The sequence below is a fragment of the Bufo bufo genome, chromosome 2 (assembly GCF_905171765.1).
Source record: "Bufo bufo chromosome 2, aBufBuf1.1, whole genome shotgun sequence".
Lineage (NCBI taxonomy): Eukaryota > Metazoa > Chordata > Amphibia > Anura > Bufonidae > Bufo > Bufo bufo.
Window position 1 is genome coordinate 557,704,011 of NC_053390.1, and position 18,377 is coordinate 557,722,387.

An 18,377-nucleotide genomic window follows, 5' to 3' on the forward strand; every position below is an offset into this window, starting at 1 on the left:
TCCGGAGCAGCTTGGAGAGAAAGGCCTCACAGTCTCCCACACTCTTTTTGCCCGGCCAAGCCAGCCAGCACCTCAGGCAAGCCAGCCAGCACCCCTGAGTCTTCAGAACTGTAAGTGTGTGTGTGGGGGGGGGGGGGGGGGGGTTTCACACACACACACACAAAATTTAACGATATAAACAACTCGCAGTTTACTGAATAAGAATATACCCGGCGAGCAAAAATGCTGTCCCCCCAGATTTTTTGGGGTTCCTACACCCATGGTTGCGCTGTACAGCCTCTCTGGGGGGTGCATTTCTCCTGTAACTGGGGCTACTATGTCAGCCCCAGTTACAGGAGAAATCAACAGTGAAAAGAAAAAGTGAAGTAAATGTCCCCCAGAGGTCTTGTATGACCTTATAGGGGACGAAAAGTGTAAAATAAAAAAAAAAAAATAAAGTGTTAAAAAAAAAAAAAGGTTTCACATGTAAAAAAAAAAAATTCCCCAGGTAAGGAATAAAAAAAAATGTTAAAAAAAAAATTATATATATATATATATATCACATAATCGACCCAGCCAAATAAACACCATAAAAAAATAAAATAAATAACTGTCAAAAAAAGCCATTTTTGTTACCTTACATCACAAAAAGTACAACACCAAGTGATCAAAAAGGCGTATGTCCCACAAAATGGTACGGATAAAACCGTCACCTCATCCTGCAAAAAATGAGCCCCTACATAAGAAAATCTCTCAAAAAATAAAAAAACTATAGCTCTTAGAACATGGAGACACTAAAATATAATTTTTTTGGTTTCAAAAATGCTATTATTGTGTTAAAGTGAAATAAATAAAAAAAAGTATACATATTAGGTATTGCCACGTCCGTAAAAACCAGCTCTATAAAAATATCACATAACCTAACCCATCGGGTGAACACCGTAAAAAAAAAAAAAAAAACTGTCAAAACAAGCAATTTTTGTCACCTTACGTCACAAAAAGTGCAACACCAAGTGATTAAAAAGGCGTATGTCCCACAAAATGGTACCAATAAAACCGTCACCTCATCCCGCAAAAAATTAGCCCCTACATAAGAAAATCTCTCAAAAAATAAAAAAACTATAGCTCTCAGAACATGGACACATTAAAAGAAAAAGTATACATATTAGGTATTGCCACGTCCGTAACAATCTGCTCTATAAAAATGTCACTTGACTGAACCCCTCAGGTGAACGCTGTAAAAATAAATAAATAAAAACTGTGCTAAAACAAGCAATCTTTTGGTCACCTTGCCCCATAAAGTGTTATAATGAATGATCAAAAAATCATATGTACCCAAAAATAGTACCAATAAAACTGGCACCTTATCCCCTAGTTTCCAAAATGGGATCACTTCTTGGGAGTTTCTGTCAGATAAGTACTTACCACTTCTTTATTGCAGGTGGATCCTGAGTGTTGTTCGATTTCCTCCTGAAACTGGACAAACCCTTTAAGCTATTTTTTTTTTTTATGTCACTGGTCGGACAATCCCTATAAAGTGATTTAACCCCTTAAGGACACAGCCTTTTTACACCTTAGGACCAGGCCATTTTTTGCAAATCTGACCAGAGTCCCTTTAAGTGCTGATAACTTTAAAACGCTTTGACTTATCCAGGCCGTTCTGAGATTGTTTTTTCGTCACATATTGTACTTCATGACACTGGTAAAATGAAGTCAAAAAATTATTTTTTTTTGCACCAAAAAATACCTAATTTAACAAAAATTTGGAAAAATTTAGCAAATTTCAAAGTTTCAGTTTCTCTACTTCTGTAATACATAGTAATACCCCCAAAAATTGTGATGACTTTACATTCCCCATATGTCTACTTCATGTGTGAATTGTTTTGGGAATGATATTTTATTTTTTGGGGATGTTATAAGGCTTAGAAGTTTAGAAGCAAATCTTGAAATTTTTCAGAAATTTACAAAAACTAAATTTTTAGGGACCAGTTCAGGTCTGAAGTCACTTTGCGAGGCTTACATAATAGAAACCACCCAAAAATGACCCCATCTAAGAAACTACACCCCTCAAGGTATTCAAAACTGATTTTACATACGTCGTTAACCCTTTAGGTGTTGCACAAGAGTTATTGGCAAATGGGGATGAAATTTGTGAATTTCATTTTTTTGTCTAATTTTCCATTTTAACCCATTTTTTCCACTAACAAAGCAAGGGTTAATAGCCAAACAAGACTGTATCTTTATTGCCCTGACTCTGCCGTTTACAGAAACACCCAATATGTGGCCGTAAACTACTGTACGGCCACACAGCGGGGCGTAGAGTGAAAGGTGCGCCGTTTGGTTTTTGGAGGGCTGATTTTTATGGACTGGTTTATTTACACCATGTCCCATTTGAAGCCCCCTGATGCACCCCTAGAGTAGAAACTCCCTAAAAGTGACCCCATCTAAGAAACTACACCCCTCAAGGTATTCAAAACTGATTTTACATACGTCGTTAACCCTTTAGGTGTTGCACAAGAGTTATTGGCAAATGGGGATGAAATTTGAGAATTTCATTTTTTTGTCTAAATTTCCATTTTAACCCATTTTTTCCACTAACAAAGCAAGGGTTAACAGCCAAACAAGACTGTATCTTTATTGCCCTGACTCTGCCGTTTACAGAAACACCCAATATGTGGCCGTAAACTACTGTACGGCCACACAGCGGGGCGTAGAGTGAAAGGTGCGCCGTTTGGTTTTTGGAGGGCTGATTTTTATGGACTGGTTTATTTACACCATGTCCCATTTGAAGCCCCCTGATGCACCCCTAGAGTAGAAACTCCCTAAAAGTGACCCCATCTAAGAAAGTACACCCCTCAAGGTATTCAAAACTGATTTTACATACGTCGTTAACCCTTTAGGTGTTGCACAAGAGTTATTGGCAAATGGGGATGAAATTTGAGAATTTCATTTTTTTGTCTAATTTTCCATTTTAACCCATTTTTTCCACTAACAAAGCAAGGGTTAACAGCCAAACAAGACTGTATCTTTATTGCCCTGACTCTGCCGTTTACAGAAACACCCAATATGTGGCCGTAAACTACTGTACGGCCACACAGCGGGGCGTAGAGTGAAAGGTGCGCCGTTTGGTTTTTGGAGGGCTGATTTTTATGGACCGGTTTATTTACACCGTGTCCTGTTTCAACCCCCCTGATGCCCCCCTGGAGTAGAAACTTCCTAAAAGTGACCCCATCTAAGAAAGTACACCCCTCAAGGTATTCAAAACTGATTTTACATACGTCGTTAACCCTTTAGGTGTTGCACAAGAGTTATTGGCAAATGGGGATGAAATTTGAGAATTTCATTTTTTTTGTCTAATTTTCCATTTTAACCCATTTTTTCCACTAACAAAGCAAGGGTTAACAGCCAAACAAGACTGTATCTTTATTGCCCTGACTCTGCCGTTTACAGAAACACCCAATATGTGGCCGTAAACTACTGTACGGCCACACAGCGGGGCGTAGAGTGAAAGGTGCGCCGTTTGGTTTTTGGAGGGCTGATTTTTATGGACCGGTTTATTTACACCGTGTCCTGTTTCAACCCCCCTGATGCCCCCCTGGAGTAGAAACTCCCTAAAAGTGACCCCATCTAAGAAAGTACACCCCTCAAGGTATTCAAAACTGATTTTACATACGTCGTTAACCCTTTAGGTGTTGCACAAGGGTTATTGGCAAATGGGGATGAAATTTGAGAATTTCATTTTTTTGTCTAATTTTCCATTTTAACCCATTTTTTCCACTAACAAAGCAAGGGTTAACAGCCAAACAAGACTGTATCTTTATTGCCCTGACTCTGCCGTTTACAGAAACACCCAATATGTGGCCGTAAACTACTGTACGGCCACACAGCGGGGCGTAGAGTGAAAGGTGCGCCGTTTGGTTTTTGGAGGGCTGATTTTTATGGACCGGTTTATTTACACCGTGTCCTGTTTAAACCCCCCTGATGCCCCCCTGGAGTAGAAACTCCCTAAAAGTGACCCCATTTTGGAAACTAGGGGATAAGGTGGCATTTTTTGGGGGACTATTTTTAGGGTACATATGATTTTTGGTTGCTCTATATTACATTTTTGTGAGGCAAGGTTACCAAAAATTGAAATTCTGAAATTTCATCTCCATTTGCCATTAACTGTTGAGAAACACCTAAAGGGTTAATAAAGTTTGTATAATCAGTTTTGAATACCTTGAGGGGTGTAGTTTCTTAGATGGGGTCACTTTTAGGGAGTTTTTACTCTAGGGGGGCATCAGGGGGTCTTCAAAAGGGACATGGTGTCAATAAAAAAGGCCATCAAAATCGGCCTTCCAGAAACCATGTCGGTCCTTTCCTTTTGCGGCCTCCCTTTTACTGATACAGCAGTTTACGACCACAAATGTGGAATTTCTGTAAACTGCAGTATCAGGGTAATAAATTTTAACTTTTGTTTGGTTGTTAACCCTCGTTTTGTTACCGGAAAAAACGTATTGAAATGGAAAAGTGCCAAAAATTGCGTTTTTGGCACCGTTTTTTTTATTTTTTTTAACCGTGTTAATCTGGGGGGTTAGGTCATGGGATATTTTTATAGAGGAGATTCTTACGGACGCGGCGATACCTAATAAGTCTACTTTTTTTTTACAATTATTTAGGTTTTTGACTATATTATCCTTTTTGATACAAAAAGAAAATTTTTGGATCTCTAAAGTCTAGGTGTCATTTTTTTATTTATTTTTTATCCGATTATCTTATGTGGGGGCTCATTTTTTGCAGGACGAGCGGACGGTTTTATTGGCACTATTTTGGGGGCTATATGACTTTTTTATCGCTTGCTATTAAATTTTTTGTTATGTTTGGTGCCAAAAAATAATCGTTTTTTGCACTTTTTTTTTTTTTTTTTTTGACCGTGTTAATCTGGGGGGTTGGATCATGGGGTATTTTTATCGAGGAGATTCTTACGAACGCGGCGATACCTAATAAGTCAACTTTTTTTACATTTATTTAGGTTTTAGACTATATTATCCTTATTGATACAAAAAAAAATTTTTGTATCTCTAAAGTCTAGGTGTCATTTTTTTTTTTATCTGATTATCTTATGTGGGGGCTCATTTTTTGCAAGACGAGCGGACGGTTTTATTGGCACTATTTTGGGGGCTATTTGACTTTATGATCGCTTGCTATTAAACTTTTTGTTATGTAAGGTGACAAAAAAAAATCTTTTTTTGCACCTTTTTTTTTTTTTTTTCTTGACCGTGTTAATCTAGGGGGTTAGGTCATGGGGTATTTTTATAGAGGAGATTATTACCGACGCGGCAATACCTAACATGTCTACTTTTAATAAATTATTTTCATTTTTTTGGGTGTCTCAAGTCTGAGAACCAGTTTTTTTTTCCGATGTCAGTGCTAAATTGGGATATAAATTTAGTACTCCATGGAAGTGTGATACTCCCTGAAGCAACCAATAATGCAGAGGCCCGGATGATCGGGGCACGTGTCACATTGAGTAGTGGTGTCCTTCCGTATCCCCCTCCTGTGACACACTCTGCACCTTTTTTGGGTTCGTCCCTTCTTTCCAGTATGGGGGACCACACCTGGAAAGTGTTGGCCAGGGACGATCCGGGCACCTACAGTTCCCGAGGTACTCCGGCCTGCTCTTTCCCGGTCCGAAAAGATCAGGGCCATGAGGACTGCCTCATAGAACTGCAGGAATGTCCCTGTGCTGCCAGCGCTTCGGGATAGTACAAAAGAGTTGTACATGGCAACCTGCACCAAGTAGACCGCAACTTTTTTGTACCATGTCCGGGTTTTGCGCATGGCGTTATATGGCTTGAGGACTTGATCCGAGAGATCAACTCCTCCCATATACCGATTGTAGGCGACGATACAATCGGGCTTGAGGACCGTTGCCGCGGTACCTCGCACAGGGACAGGGGTGATGCCGTTACCATGAATTGTGGACAGCATAAGGACATCCCTCTTGTCCTTATACCTGACCAGCAACAGGTTTCCAGTGGTAAGGGCACGGGTCTCACCCCTGGGGATAGGTACCTGGAGGGGGAGGGCAGGGAGGCCGCGTTGATTTTTCCGCACGGTCCCACAAGCGAACGTGGATCTGGCGGCAAGGGACTGGAACAAGGGGATACTGGTATAAAAGTTATCCACGTACAGGTGGTAACCCTTATCCAGCAGTGGGTACATAAGGTCCCACACAAGTTTCCCGGTAACACCCAGAGTGGGGGGACATTCTGGTGGTTGAATCCGGGAATCTCGCCCCTCGTATATACAAAATTTGTAAGTGTACCCTGAGGTACTCTCACAAATTTTGTATAGCTTTACGCCATACCTCGCCCGCTTGGAGGGCACATACTGGCGGAAAATGAGTCTCCCCTTGAACGCAATGAGAGACTCATCAACTGCGACCTCCCTTCCAGGTACATAGGCCTCCATGAATTTGGCCCCAAAGTGATCGATGACCGGCCGTATCTTATACAGACGGTCATGGGCAGGATCACCTCGGGGTGGACATGCTGCATTATCGGAATAATGCAGACATTTCCGGATGGCCTCAAACCGGGAGCGTGTCATGGCTGTACTGTAAAGTGGGGTCTGGTATAGGACGTCCCCACTCCAGTACAGCCTGACACTGGGTTTCTTGACCAGGCCCATATGCAGCACGAGGCCCCAAAATGTCCTCATTTCGGCTGCACTGACCAGCGTCCAGCCACCGGGCCTGGCCAAAAAGGAGCCCGGGTGTTGAGCGACGAACTGTTGGGCGTACAGATTCGTCTGCTCCACCATCAGATTTACCAGTGGGTCACTGAAAAAATGACAAAAAAAGTCATATTCAGTGTAGCCCACTGTGGAAATCTGGATTCCTGATTGGCCTACAAAATCAGGAATCACAGGCTCGTATCGCTCTGGGCTACACCAGACAAGTTCACCGGCAGGGGGCTCCGGTGGATTTAACTGGTGGGCCGGGAAACCAGTACGAGCCCCAGAGCTGCTCGTACCAGGCTGGGCCACAGGGTCCCTAACATGGCGGTCCCCTTGCTCCGCCTGGCGGCGTCTCCGCCGCCTTGGGGGCTCATCATCATCGCTAGATGATGAGGAGGACGCGGATGACAACAGGAATGTGGGGTCATCCTCATCCTCACTGGGACTCTCGGAGTCAGAGGCAAGCTGGGCGTATGCCTCCTCGGCCGAGAACGTCCGGCGGGCCATAGGGGAGTGTGTGTCTGCGTGTATATGTGCGTGTGTGTAACTCTTTATTTTGTGTGCGTGTGTGTGGGGGCACGGGTGTTCGCGGACTTAACCCTAAAACTAACAAAAAAAAAAAAAAAAAACTAACTAAAAAAAGGCCAAAAAATGTGGGGAAAAAAATTCTAAACCGCTGATCAACCGTCCGAAGTTGATCAGCGGTGAGGTGTGCGATGCGCTAACAGCGGCCGGACACTAAGTGCCGGCCACAGTCAGCGTACACCAAAAAAGAAAAAAAAAAAGAAAAAAATGCACCCCAAAAAAGGTAAGGGGGGGGGGCAGGGAGTGGGGGGGGAAGTGGCAGCACCCCTGGGGGGTCTAGGGTCACACAGCTGTGCTGTGGACCCCAGACACCCTAACTAGGGTGATGCAATAAAAGTTCACAAACTAACTTTCCCTTTTTTTTCCCTGCCTAAACCAAACTTTCCCTGTGCTGTCCCTATGTACCTGATGGGGGGTGCTGGGGCACAGATCGGGTCCTGGGGGCACAGATCGGGTCCTGGGGTGCTGGCAGAGACACGTGCAGGCAGCTCCTCTCTCCTCCGGCTCCGGAACACAAAAGGAGGAGGAGAGGAGCGCCTGCCTCTTTTGAATTTGCCGCCGGACCGCCCACAGACCAATCAGAAAGCGATCCTGAGTGGTGATGTCACCATCACCACTCAGGATCGCTGGATGGTGATTGGTGGAGTGAAATCACACCACCATCTCCATCCTGTTCCGGGTTATCGGGTCTTCAGAGACCCGAATATCCCGGAAACGCAGAAAACCGCAGGTCTGAATTGACCTGCGGTTTTCTGCGATCGCCGACATGGGGGGGTCACAGGACCCCCCGACGCATTTGCCCCAGGTGCCTGCTCGATGATTTGAGCAGGCACCGGGTTCCGATCACCGCCGGCCGAGCGGCAGTGATCGGAACCATTCATGACGTACCGGTACGTCATGTGTCCTTAAGTACCAGGACATCATGACGTACCGGTACGTCATGTGTCCTTAAGAGGTTAAAGGGGTTATCCGACCCCCCTATATGCCCGGGCCCCTCACACACAATGTACTTACTTTGCTCCCTATTCGCTGCCATCCCCCAAAGCTGAATGTTTTCATCCACAACGGGGAGAAGCAGCGGCGGGCGTCAGATGCGACGCGGGTGCCAGGGAGCGAGGTAAGTACATTCTGTGTGAGGGGCCTGGGCATATGGGGTGTTCGGATAACCCCTTTAAACTGTTGTCAGATAGCAATTCTGATAGCACACCTCTTGTTTCACAACACAAAGCTGTTGGATAATCTGAGATCACAAGACCACAAGCACATACTAATATGAAAAACTGACTGTGATACATAAATCTACGTTCATCAGATAATCTGGAATATATGATAATCCAACACCAACTGAGCGTGATCTTGCTGTATTTGCTGCAGAGGAATTTTGCTGTAAATAAATGTGACGATCTGAAGATAACCTTTATAATATGGATCACTTTATTGATGCACTTAATTTAAGGTGTTATCAGACAAATGCACATCAGAAAGATTATTCCTTTATTTTATTACTTATTAAGCTGTTATTCACCAGTTATCTCAAATAGTCCAAATAATACATTTATGCAATCTTCTTCTCGTAACTGTATTTTTTCATCTGGTCCTCAACCCATTCTCTGTAGGCCGACACTTTGGTGAACACCTGAGGTTTTCTTTCCACTAGACAGTTGTTAGGCCCAAAACTCGTGATTCCTTGAACTTCCCAAGCAGAGTTTGAAGCTGATTGGCAGATCAATGCTCCTTCAGCCCCACTCTAAAAAAAACATGAAATAAAACATTTTACATAAACATAATTACAACTGAAGTGCATGGAGCTGACCCTAAACATGTTAATATGTCTATGGTGACTGGCAAACTGTCCTCTGACAACTTTCTGATTCTATTATGTTATACTGGTGATGCCCACTATAAACTAACTCCTACTGGTGAGCATGGCCTCTGGAATGCTCACCTGGTCCTTTGCTCTGCGGTCCAGGTGGTGCCAGTGACCTCCTACCCGTTGTCACACACTTGTCTGCACTCCCGTTGCGTCTGGCCACCGTATGGCGCCATCACTTTGTTCCTACGGAAACCAGCCCCAATAACAGTGAGGCTGCTTGACCTATCAGGGAGCCCGGATGCTGGACCCATCAGGCTCTGTGTCGGCGTCACATGCTTCCTGAGGCAGACTATTTAAACAGGAAGTTGCTAGCCACAGGTGCCTGTGATTGTTTTTCTAAGCCTTAGGCCTCATGCACACGACTGTTTTTTTTTAAGGTCCGCAAAAACAGGGTCCGTAGGTCCGTGATCCGTGTCCGTTTTTTCTTGCGTGGGTCTTTCTTGATTTTTGGAGGATCCACGGACATGAAGAAAAAATAATTTTGGTGTCCGCCTGGCCGTGCGGAGCCAAATGGATCCGTCCTGACTTACAATGCAAGTCAATATGGTGCAGTTGCAAACGGATCCGTCCACCATTGATTTTCAATGTAAAGGTAGGAGTCCCTATTATACCATCGGATCAGAGTTTTCTCCAATCCGATGGTATATTTTAACTTGAAGCGTCCCCATCACCATGGGAACGCCTCTATGTTAGAATATACTGTCGGATATGAGTTAGATCGTGAAACTCAGATCCGACAGTATATTCTAACACAGAGGCGTTCCCATGGTGATGGGGATGCTTCAAGTTAGAATATACTAAGAACTGTGTACATGACTGCCCCCTGCTGCCTGGCAGCACCCAATCTCTTACAGGGGACTGTGATCAGCACAATTAACCCCTCAGGTGCGGCACCTGAGGGGGGTTAATTGTGCGTATCATAGTCCCCTGTAAGAGATCACGGGCTGCCAGGCAGCAAGGGGCAGACCCCCCCGGCCCCCCCTCCCTCCCTTTATTGTAGTAGTTTCATTGGTGGCCAGTGTGCGGCCCCCCTCCCTCCCTCTATTGTATTAGTTTCATTGGTGGCCAGTGTGCAGCCCCCCTCCCTCCCTCTATTGCAGGCATGCTCAACCTGCGGCCCTCCAACTGTTGCAAAACTACAACTCCCAGCATGCCCGAACAGCCTACAGCTATCAGCCTACAGCAAGGCATTGTGGGAGTTGTAGTTTTACAACAGCTGGAGGGCCGCAGGTTGAGCATGCCTGCTCTATTGTATTAGTTTCATTGGTGGCCAATGTGTGGCCCCCCCTCCCTCTATTGTATTAGTGGTGGCCAGTGTGCGCCCCCCCCCCCCCCCCGGACCCCCCTCCCTCCCCGATCATTGGGGGCAGCGGAGAGTTCTGATCGGAGTCCCAGTTTAATCGCTGGGGCTCCGATCGGTAACCATGGCAACCAGGATGCTACTGCAGTCCTGGTTGCCATGGTTATTTAGCAATATTAGAAGCATCATACTTACCTGCTGCACTGTCTGTGACCGGCCGGGAGCTCCTCCTACTGGTAAGTGACAGGTCTGTGCGGCGCATTGCTTAATGATCTGTCACTTACCAGTAGGAGGAGCACTTGGCCGGTCACAGACAGCGCAGCAGGTAAGTATGATGCTTCTAATATTGCTAAGTAACCGAGGCAACCAGGACTGCAGTAGTGTCCTGGTTGCCATGGTTACCGATCGGAGCCCCAGCGATTAAACTGGGACTCCGATCGGAACTCTCCGCTGCCACCAATGATCGGGGGGGGGGGGGAGAGGGGAGGCCGCACACTGGCCACCAATGAAACTAATACAATAGAGGGGGGGCCGCACTGGCCACCAATGAAATTAAAACTGGGGAGGGAGGGGGGTCTGCCCCCTGCTGCCTGGCAGCCCCTGATCTCTTATAGGGGGCTATGATATGCACAATTAATTCCTCAGGTGCGGCACCTGAGGGGTTATTGTGCTGATCACAGCCCCCTGTAAGAGATCGGGTGCTGCCAGGCAGCAGGGGGCAGTCATGTACACAATTCGTAGTATATTCTAACTAGAAGCGTCCCCATCACTATGGGAACGCCTCTGTGTTAGAATATATTGTCGGATGTGAGTTTTCACGAAGTGAAAACTCAGCTCTGAAAAAGCTTTTATGCAGACGGATCTTCGGATTCGTCTGTATGAAAGTAACCTACGGCCACGGATCACGGACGCGGATGCCAATCTTGTGTGCATCCGTGTTCTTTCACGGACCCATTGACTTGAATGGGTCCGTGAACCGTTGTCCGTCAAAAAAATAGGACAGGTCCTATTTTCTTGACGGACAGGAAACACGGATCACGGCCGCTGATGAACAACGGTGCATTTTTCGAGTTTTCAACGGACCCATTGAAAGTCAATGGGTCCGCAGAAAATCACGGAAAACGGAACAACGGCCACGGATGCACACAACGGTCGTGTGCATGAGGCCTTACTATCTAGTTGTGTGTTTGCAACCATGGATCGCTGACCTTTGACTGTTTCTTTGACATTGCTTCTGATTACTGATTTCGTCTCTGATGTGACCTCCTGGTATTTGACTCTTCTAGTTTGTAACCTTGCCTTTGCCTGCTGACTTTGTCTCTGACTTTTTTTTCCTGATTTCACTTTGCTGTGTATTTGTATCTGATTTTGGATCATGATCCGGTACTGGTTTTGCCTGTCTGTTTTTCACCTCTTTCCATCTAACTGTTCTTTCCCCTTTTTGCTTTAGGCCTGTGCACTTAGTTAAGAAGGGATTGTCGTCCAGTTGTGGGCTGTCACCTAGGACGGATTGTGCAAGTAGATAGGGACAGTGGTGCGGGCGCAGCAGTAGGGCTGCATTGTTCCCTACCCTTTCATGACACCTGTTCCCAATGAGCATCTCCGTAGTCCATTGTGTGAAAGCTCCAATCACTGGCTGAGGCTGGTGATTGGTTGAGCAGCATTCATAGACATTTACCCCCATGTTGAGATGTTTAGTAGGAGGTGGGGTGCAACAGGGACCTGGCACTGTCAAAACTGCAACGGCAAAGGATCTGTGAGGTGGGTATAATTAGTGTAATTTTTTTTACAGCATGTGCAGCCCCGGGACAGTTTTTTTTCTTGTGCTGGAATACCCCTTTAAATATCAGCACAAAATCATCTTTTTATAGACGTTTTAAGGTCCAAATTGCACCATATAATGAAAAATATATATATATATATAATTTAAGTTGAGGTCTAATATACAGGTAGGAACAAAGCAAATCAATTCTGGACCAGTTTAGTAAGTTTTTTAATGCACATTTAGTTCCCAGGTCAAAAGGAGGGACAGAGGGACTTGAGTCAAAAACAGGGATACTTGGAAGGTCTGCTTCTCTGCCAATTTATACAGGCTGTGGCCTTTTTCATCATGCTTCCTTCTAGCTCTGTCTCTCTTTGCCCATAGCACGCATGCATTTTTTTCTAACTCTTAAAAGGCCAGCCTGCGAACCTTAGACCACTTTAGGGTATTTAAGGCACCTTTCCCAATGGAAAGGTGCCTGAGCAATAGGTTCTAGTTCTCTAGCTTCCTGCAAAGGTGTGCTACATGTCTTGCTCGCTCTCCTTTGTACCGACTTCTGCCTGACACGGGATTTGACCCTTTGCTGCCTGACCCTGACCTCTGCCTGATCTCCATACTCCATACAGACTTTGGATTGCACAAACTCTGTCTGCTCTGACATCAGTTTTTTCCCCCCAATTGAGGTGCAATAGTTTTAACCTGCCCATTCCACCAACCCAAACAACATTTATATGGTGGGAAATAGTAATCTCAAGTCTATCGCCAATTTAAGATTTTGACTTACCTTGCAAGAAGACTTTAATTTGTCTGGAGATTCAAATCCAGCGCAAACCATAGATGTAGTTAATTGGTTCTGCCAAAAACTTGGCTTACTGCAGGTTTCATAGGGCATGATGGGTATTGGCACCTGAAATTTTGTGTGGGTATTAATTCCACCTATAGAAAGATATATTGTATATCATTTTAGATCTGCAATACAGAGTTTTTTTTATTTATATATTCCTTTTTTTTTTTTACTTTTATGAAATTTGATTTAAATCATTCATCAGTTTTAATGTTTTAACAAATTTGCCAACCCATAGTCTAGTGGAAGACAGCACAACACATTCCTTTCTACAGCCGTATCCTTTTAAATAAATGGACATCTGTTCTTCTAATTTTTCTTAATCATAATCCACTTAAAATCCTATCATGCCACCCTGATCTTCACCAACTGTATATCTGTCACCCCATCTAATTACTGCTTTTGTGGGAAATAATTGCTAAATTCTCCAGGCTTCTAATCTGAGAACACAAATGCAGTAGAAGAGAAGCTCCAGATTGTGAATTCTGAATATATACAGTAATTTTTTTTTTATATATTCTCCAATTATATGCTTGATAAAGGTATAGAGTGTGGGAGCCACTTATTTACCTATTCATCAACCATGGAGGTTAGGACATCGGGTTTCTTCTAGTTGGCAGTACAGGCAGAAGGAACCTTGAAGAGAACCAAGTAGCTCAGACTCTCAGGGGTCCAAGAGGCATAAGGGTACTTTCACACTAGCGTTAAGGTTTTCCGGTATTGAGTTCCGTCATAAGGGCTCAATACCAGAAAGAAACGCTTCAGTTTTATCCTAATGCATTCTTAATGGAGAGCGGAACGGAATGTTCAGTATGCATCAGGATGTCTTCAGTTCAGTCACTTTTACAGTATTTGGCCGGAGAAAATACTGCAGCATGCTGCGGTATTTTCTGCGGCCAAAATTTCCGGAACACTTGCTGGAATGCCGGATCCGGCATTAATTGCCATTGAAATGTATTAATGCCGGATCCCGTACCAAGTGTTCCGGAAAAAATTATCAGTTTTTCCGGATGACACTGGAGAGACGGATCCGGTATTTCAATGCATTTGTCAGACGGATCCGGATCCGGAAACAAATGCTATCCGTTTGCACACGGATTTCTGGATCCGGCAGGCAGTTCCGGCAACGTAACTGCCTGCCAGAATCCTCTAACGCTAGTGTGAAAGTACCCTTATACTATGTGGAAGATTAGCTATTGAAAACACACCAGTTTTTTGTCGTGCAGATTTGCATCACATTTGCCACCTGTTATAAACACGTTTCTAAGCATTTTACACCTCGCCTGGCAAGAGGATATGGCTTTGCACTAAAAGTGCATGACCTAAATGCGTCCCCCTGCACCAAAAAATATGCCAAATATTTTAGTGTATTTTTGGATTAAACCTATGTCAACTTATAAGTGGTGTAAACTTAGACTAGACAGTTTTTTTGCCGCACAAACACATTTTCTGGTGCACTGACCAATTTTTGTTCCACCGACGGCATTCCAGTGTAAACCTGGTGTATACCCGGTACTCCAGACTTATAAAGGTCCATGCAACAGAATAGTAAATTTGTCTAATATTAAGACTGTGATTCTGTCACGGTCTATGGTGTGTTTAGTGACACTTTCCTTCACTTGTGGTTGCCCCTGGCAAACGTGTGGTGTTCTGTGCATGTGGTGGCAGTGTCTCGGCCTTCTGGCTGATCCCCAGGAAATGGTTGCCATGCATGCCGTTGCCGGCGGTAACGGGTGGAGTGTGTGCTTGTTTGTGCTTTTCCCCTTTTAGTAGCTTTTATCCCTTGCCTGGTATTGGAAGGGTTAATTCCCTTCCTAGTGTGTGAACACTGGGTGTGTCTGTGTGTGGGTATGGCTACTTGGGGCTATTTAGCTCCTGCTGGATGCCAGTAGCTGAGGGGTACTCCAGCCATGGTGTTTGCTGGAGTCATCCTCCTGGTATTATTCCACCTGTCCAGTGAGGGCCACCCTTGTGGTCATAAGTGCCATTTTGATTCCCCCCTCTGATCCCCCTGTGTCATGGAAAATAAGACATCCCCTGAAAATAAGACCTAGCGCATTTTTGGGAGCAAAAATTAATATAAGACACTGTCTTATTTTCGGGGAAACAGGGTATCTATTATACTTTGAAACCTCTAAGAAGTGATACATTATTTTCTGTTCTCTACATCTGCCTGTGCTTGTGTCTTTAGTTAGAGGTGAGCTCTCTGAACTTGACCTTACACATGTATTTTATACCAGTTGTGTTTTTCTAGGCATCGTCTCTAGGAAACAGGAATCGGGGATGTCTGGCAAGTGGCTTATCCCACTCTCCCTAAGGCAGTGAATATGTACTGCCAATCCAAGCATGCAATTCTATGGACAAGTTGTGTGGGATAGCTGTCAAACAAACAAGGGCTGAGCCAACATAGTAACCTGATTTTAAATGGGTATACAGCAAATGTACCAAATGCATATACACCCATCTGTCATTTCGGTCAATGTGGTAAATGAATAACAAACAGGTTGTTTTATGTGTACGGAAGCAATGAAAATAGAGTACCTGTCTTAGCAGTGGTCCAGCCTGTCCAGTAGCAAATATCTCCAGATGAGACGGTCTCCTCAGAATAAGGCAAGCAAACTGGCTGTATATTGGACACCTTTTCGGACAGGTGCAATAGAGCTATGTCATGATAATAGACATTGCCCTGGGAGGATACAAAGTCTTTATGTGTGATAAAAGCATCAGGCCCAATGCATGGCTCACGAGAATCAGAGGCAAAGCAAACCCTCCATGAGTCAAGCTTCTGGTCACTGTAAAGAAAAATATATTATACTTAGGCTTGGTTCACTATTGCTTTGGAGGCTGCGTTTGGAGCCATAGTTGCAAATTCTGCCAGATCTGGCAGGAGGTGACCGTGGCGGGTACTTCTATGGGAGTGCTCTTGCTATATCTGTTATGTGGGTTCTGAGGCTAGCTCTTTAATGGGGGCACTGGGGCTGTAAGTGTTCTAAAGCCAGTATCACCGGTTCTGTTGTGGGGGTATCATGGCTTATGCAGAATTTGCTGTAGTATGCTTCAGGCAGAACAATAATAGTAATTATTAATATGAAGAATGTCCAGTTCTATTTTCCAGCCCTTGACTATAACCATTAAGAAGAACAGTATTTACTTGTATATGCTGAATTATGTACCTTGCCTTCTCTACCTATTAGCCTGTGTAAAAAGACCTGAATGGACAGATTTTCAGCCTTATACACTATAAACGATATTACTAAAGTAATATTTTACTCTCCTATCCTTGTTTGTCATCAGACTATGCTTCCCTGTGCAAGGGCAGTAAAGCACAGAGTCAGGTTTGATCTCTTTGTAGCCAAAGAGAACAATAGTAAGCATAGCTATGGTCTTTTTAATCAGGGGTGTAGCTGCCATGGAAGCAGCGGCTGCTATGGGGCTTGACCTCATGAAGGGGGCCAGGAGGAGGAGAAATGGATTTATTTTCAGGGCCCAGAGAGAAGTGATTATGGTGCTCCGAGTCCTAGAACTGGTATTACTCACCGCCCCCTGGTCTTCCTCTCTGGGCGCCTGTCAGCGCACAGCTTTAGGACAGGACATAAGGTGTGTAGGAGCGCACTGTAAACTAAAGCTGTGTGACATCAGGCCACAGTGTAGTGCATGCCTAGACGCAGTGCTGCACAAAGAGAAGAGGCATTCGCAGGTGGAAAAGAGAGGCGAGTATTTTTTTTATTTTTTATGTCTAGTCTGAGGTCTGCATTAAGGGGACCAAACAGGGGGGCTGTGTTCAAAAGTTTTCTGCGGGGCCTAGCCCAGCCAGTTCTAGTTATACCACTGTTTTTTAATATTGCAGCCCCATTGAACATTTTTTATGCTGCCTGCACGTGGAATTTAATGACGTAGAAGCATAAGCTAGAAGGTAGATGGGCCCAGTGACTTTTAATATAAGCAGATGTCTACTGCTTTTGCAGATTTTTGGAATATGGGATGCAAATAGACCCAAAGGTTGAAAGTATGTTCAGTCATAATCAGGATGTTTATTGTGGGGTCTAATGGCAAATTCAAGAGTGAACCCCTCAGCTCATTGACAGTAAACTGATCTGTAATTATAAAAAACAGCAGCTATATATATATATCAAATGATGGACAGCTATTTCACATATCAGATCTTCTGCACAAAGGAAACCCAATAGAATAAAACCTGCACCACCTGAGTGGGCACATGAGCTCTGCAGTAGCAATAGCCACAGTTAAGGTGGATTTAGATGGATCAATAATTGTCCAGATTATCGGGAACGACAGTTCCTGCGCATGCTCATTCCCGATAATCTAGCCATCTAAATGTGGCGCCGATCACCCAATAAATGAGCAAAACGCACATTCATCAGTTGATCCCATCGTTCATGCAGGCAACACCGATTATGGCTTCTGGGCAGCAGATCCTACAGTCTAAACAGCCATCTGCTGCTCAGAAACAATGATTCTGTAAGAGGGCTATAGCGATCCCTCGTCCTGTGAAGGAGAACTCTGCATGTAAATGCTTCCTTCCTGACAATCGGCCGCTCCATCAGCACGTCTAGACCAGCCTTTATGCTCTTCAGTGTAATGAAGACTGGATTTACCTACAATACGTGACCTTTAGCTGAGGGTGCCTGCTAACAGTAAAATTTACATTTGAATACGTTAAAGAGCAGGGATGCTCAACATGCGGCCCTCCGGCTGTAGCAAAAATACAACTCCCAGCATGCTCTAACAGCTGTAGGCTGTGCAGGCATGCTGGGAGTTGTAGTTTTGGAACCGCTGGAGGGCCGCAGGTTGGGCATCCCTGTTATAGAGTGTACACAGGTAGCAAGCAGTTGTTACTGGTGCTAGAGGGAGTCTAATGGCCTGTCTGTCACTAGTCTTATAAACAGCACATGGTAGGTGGAGGGCCTGGTTACATTGGGACCAGCAGACAATATCAATCAATAGACTTAGATACACAGCAGACAGAGTGTAGCATGTCTACGTCAATTATGTGTATTCACTTACAACACTGAGGGAGTGAAACGACACCCAGGCACAATAAGATGGGTGAATGGGTGCAGAGAGTTCTATATGATACACAGTTTTCTGGTAATTGCTTTAACAAAACAAAAATTCTGTATGAACACCAGAGGTAGATCTGGCATTGTTCAGTAGCTGTGCCTTTTTTAGAGTTGCCATCTTGCCACCTGTCCCAGCAAAAAATACCAGCCAGGTTAATACAGTAAAAAGAAGTGTGGTTTTGCGTCGGGGGGCACGTGTCTTTGGGGGCAAGGTGTTATTTGACACCAATTGT

General features: G+C 44.5%; 1 long non-coding RNA gene across 1 annotated transcript; it reads right to left on the reverse strand.

Annotated features, from left to right (window-relative positions):
* Positions 1 to 8,754: 8,754 nt before the first annotated feature.
* Positions 8,755 to 16,706, reverse strand: LOC120991682. Its single transcript, XR_005776761.1, has 4 exons — positions 16,601 to 16,706; positions 15,605 to 15,855; positions 13,004 to 13,155; positions 8,755 to 9,031 (listed from the first exon to the last, which is right to left on the reverse strand). It is a non-coding gene; the product is annotated as an uncharacterized LOC120991682 (long non-coding RNA).
* Positions 16,707 to 18,377: the final 1,671 nt, after the last annotated feature.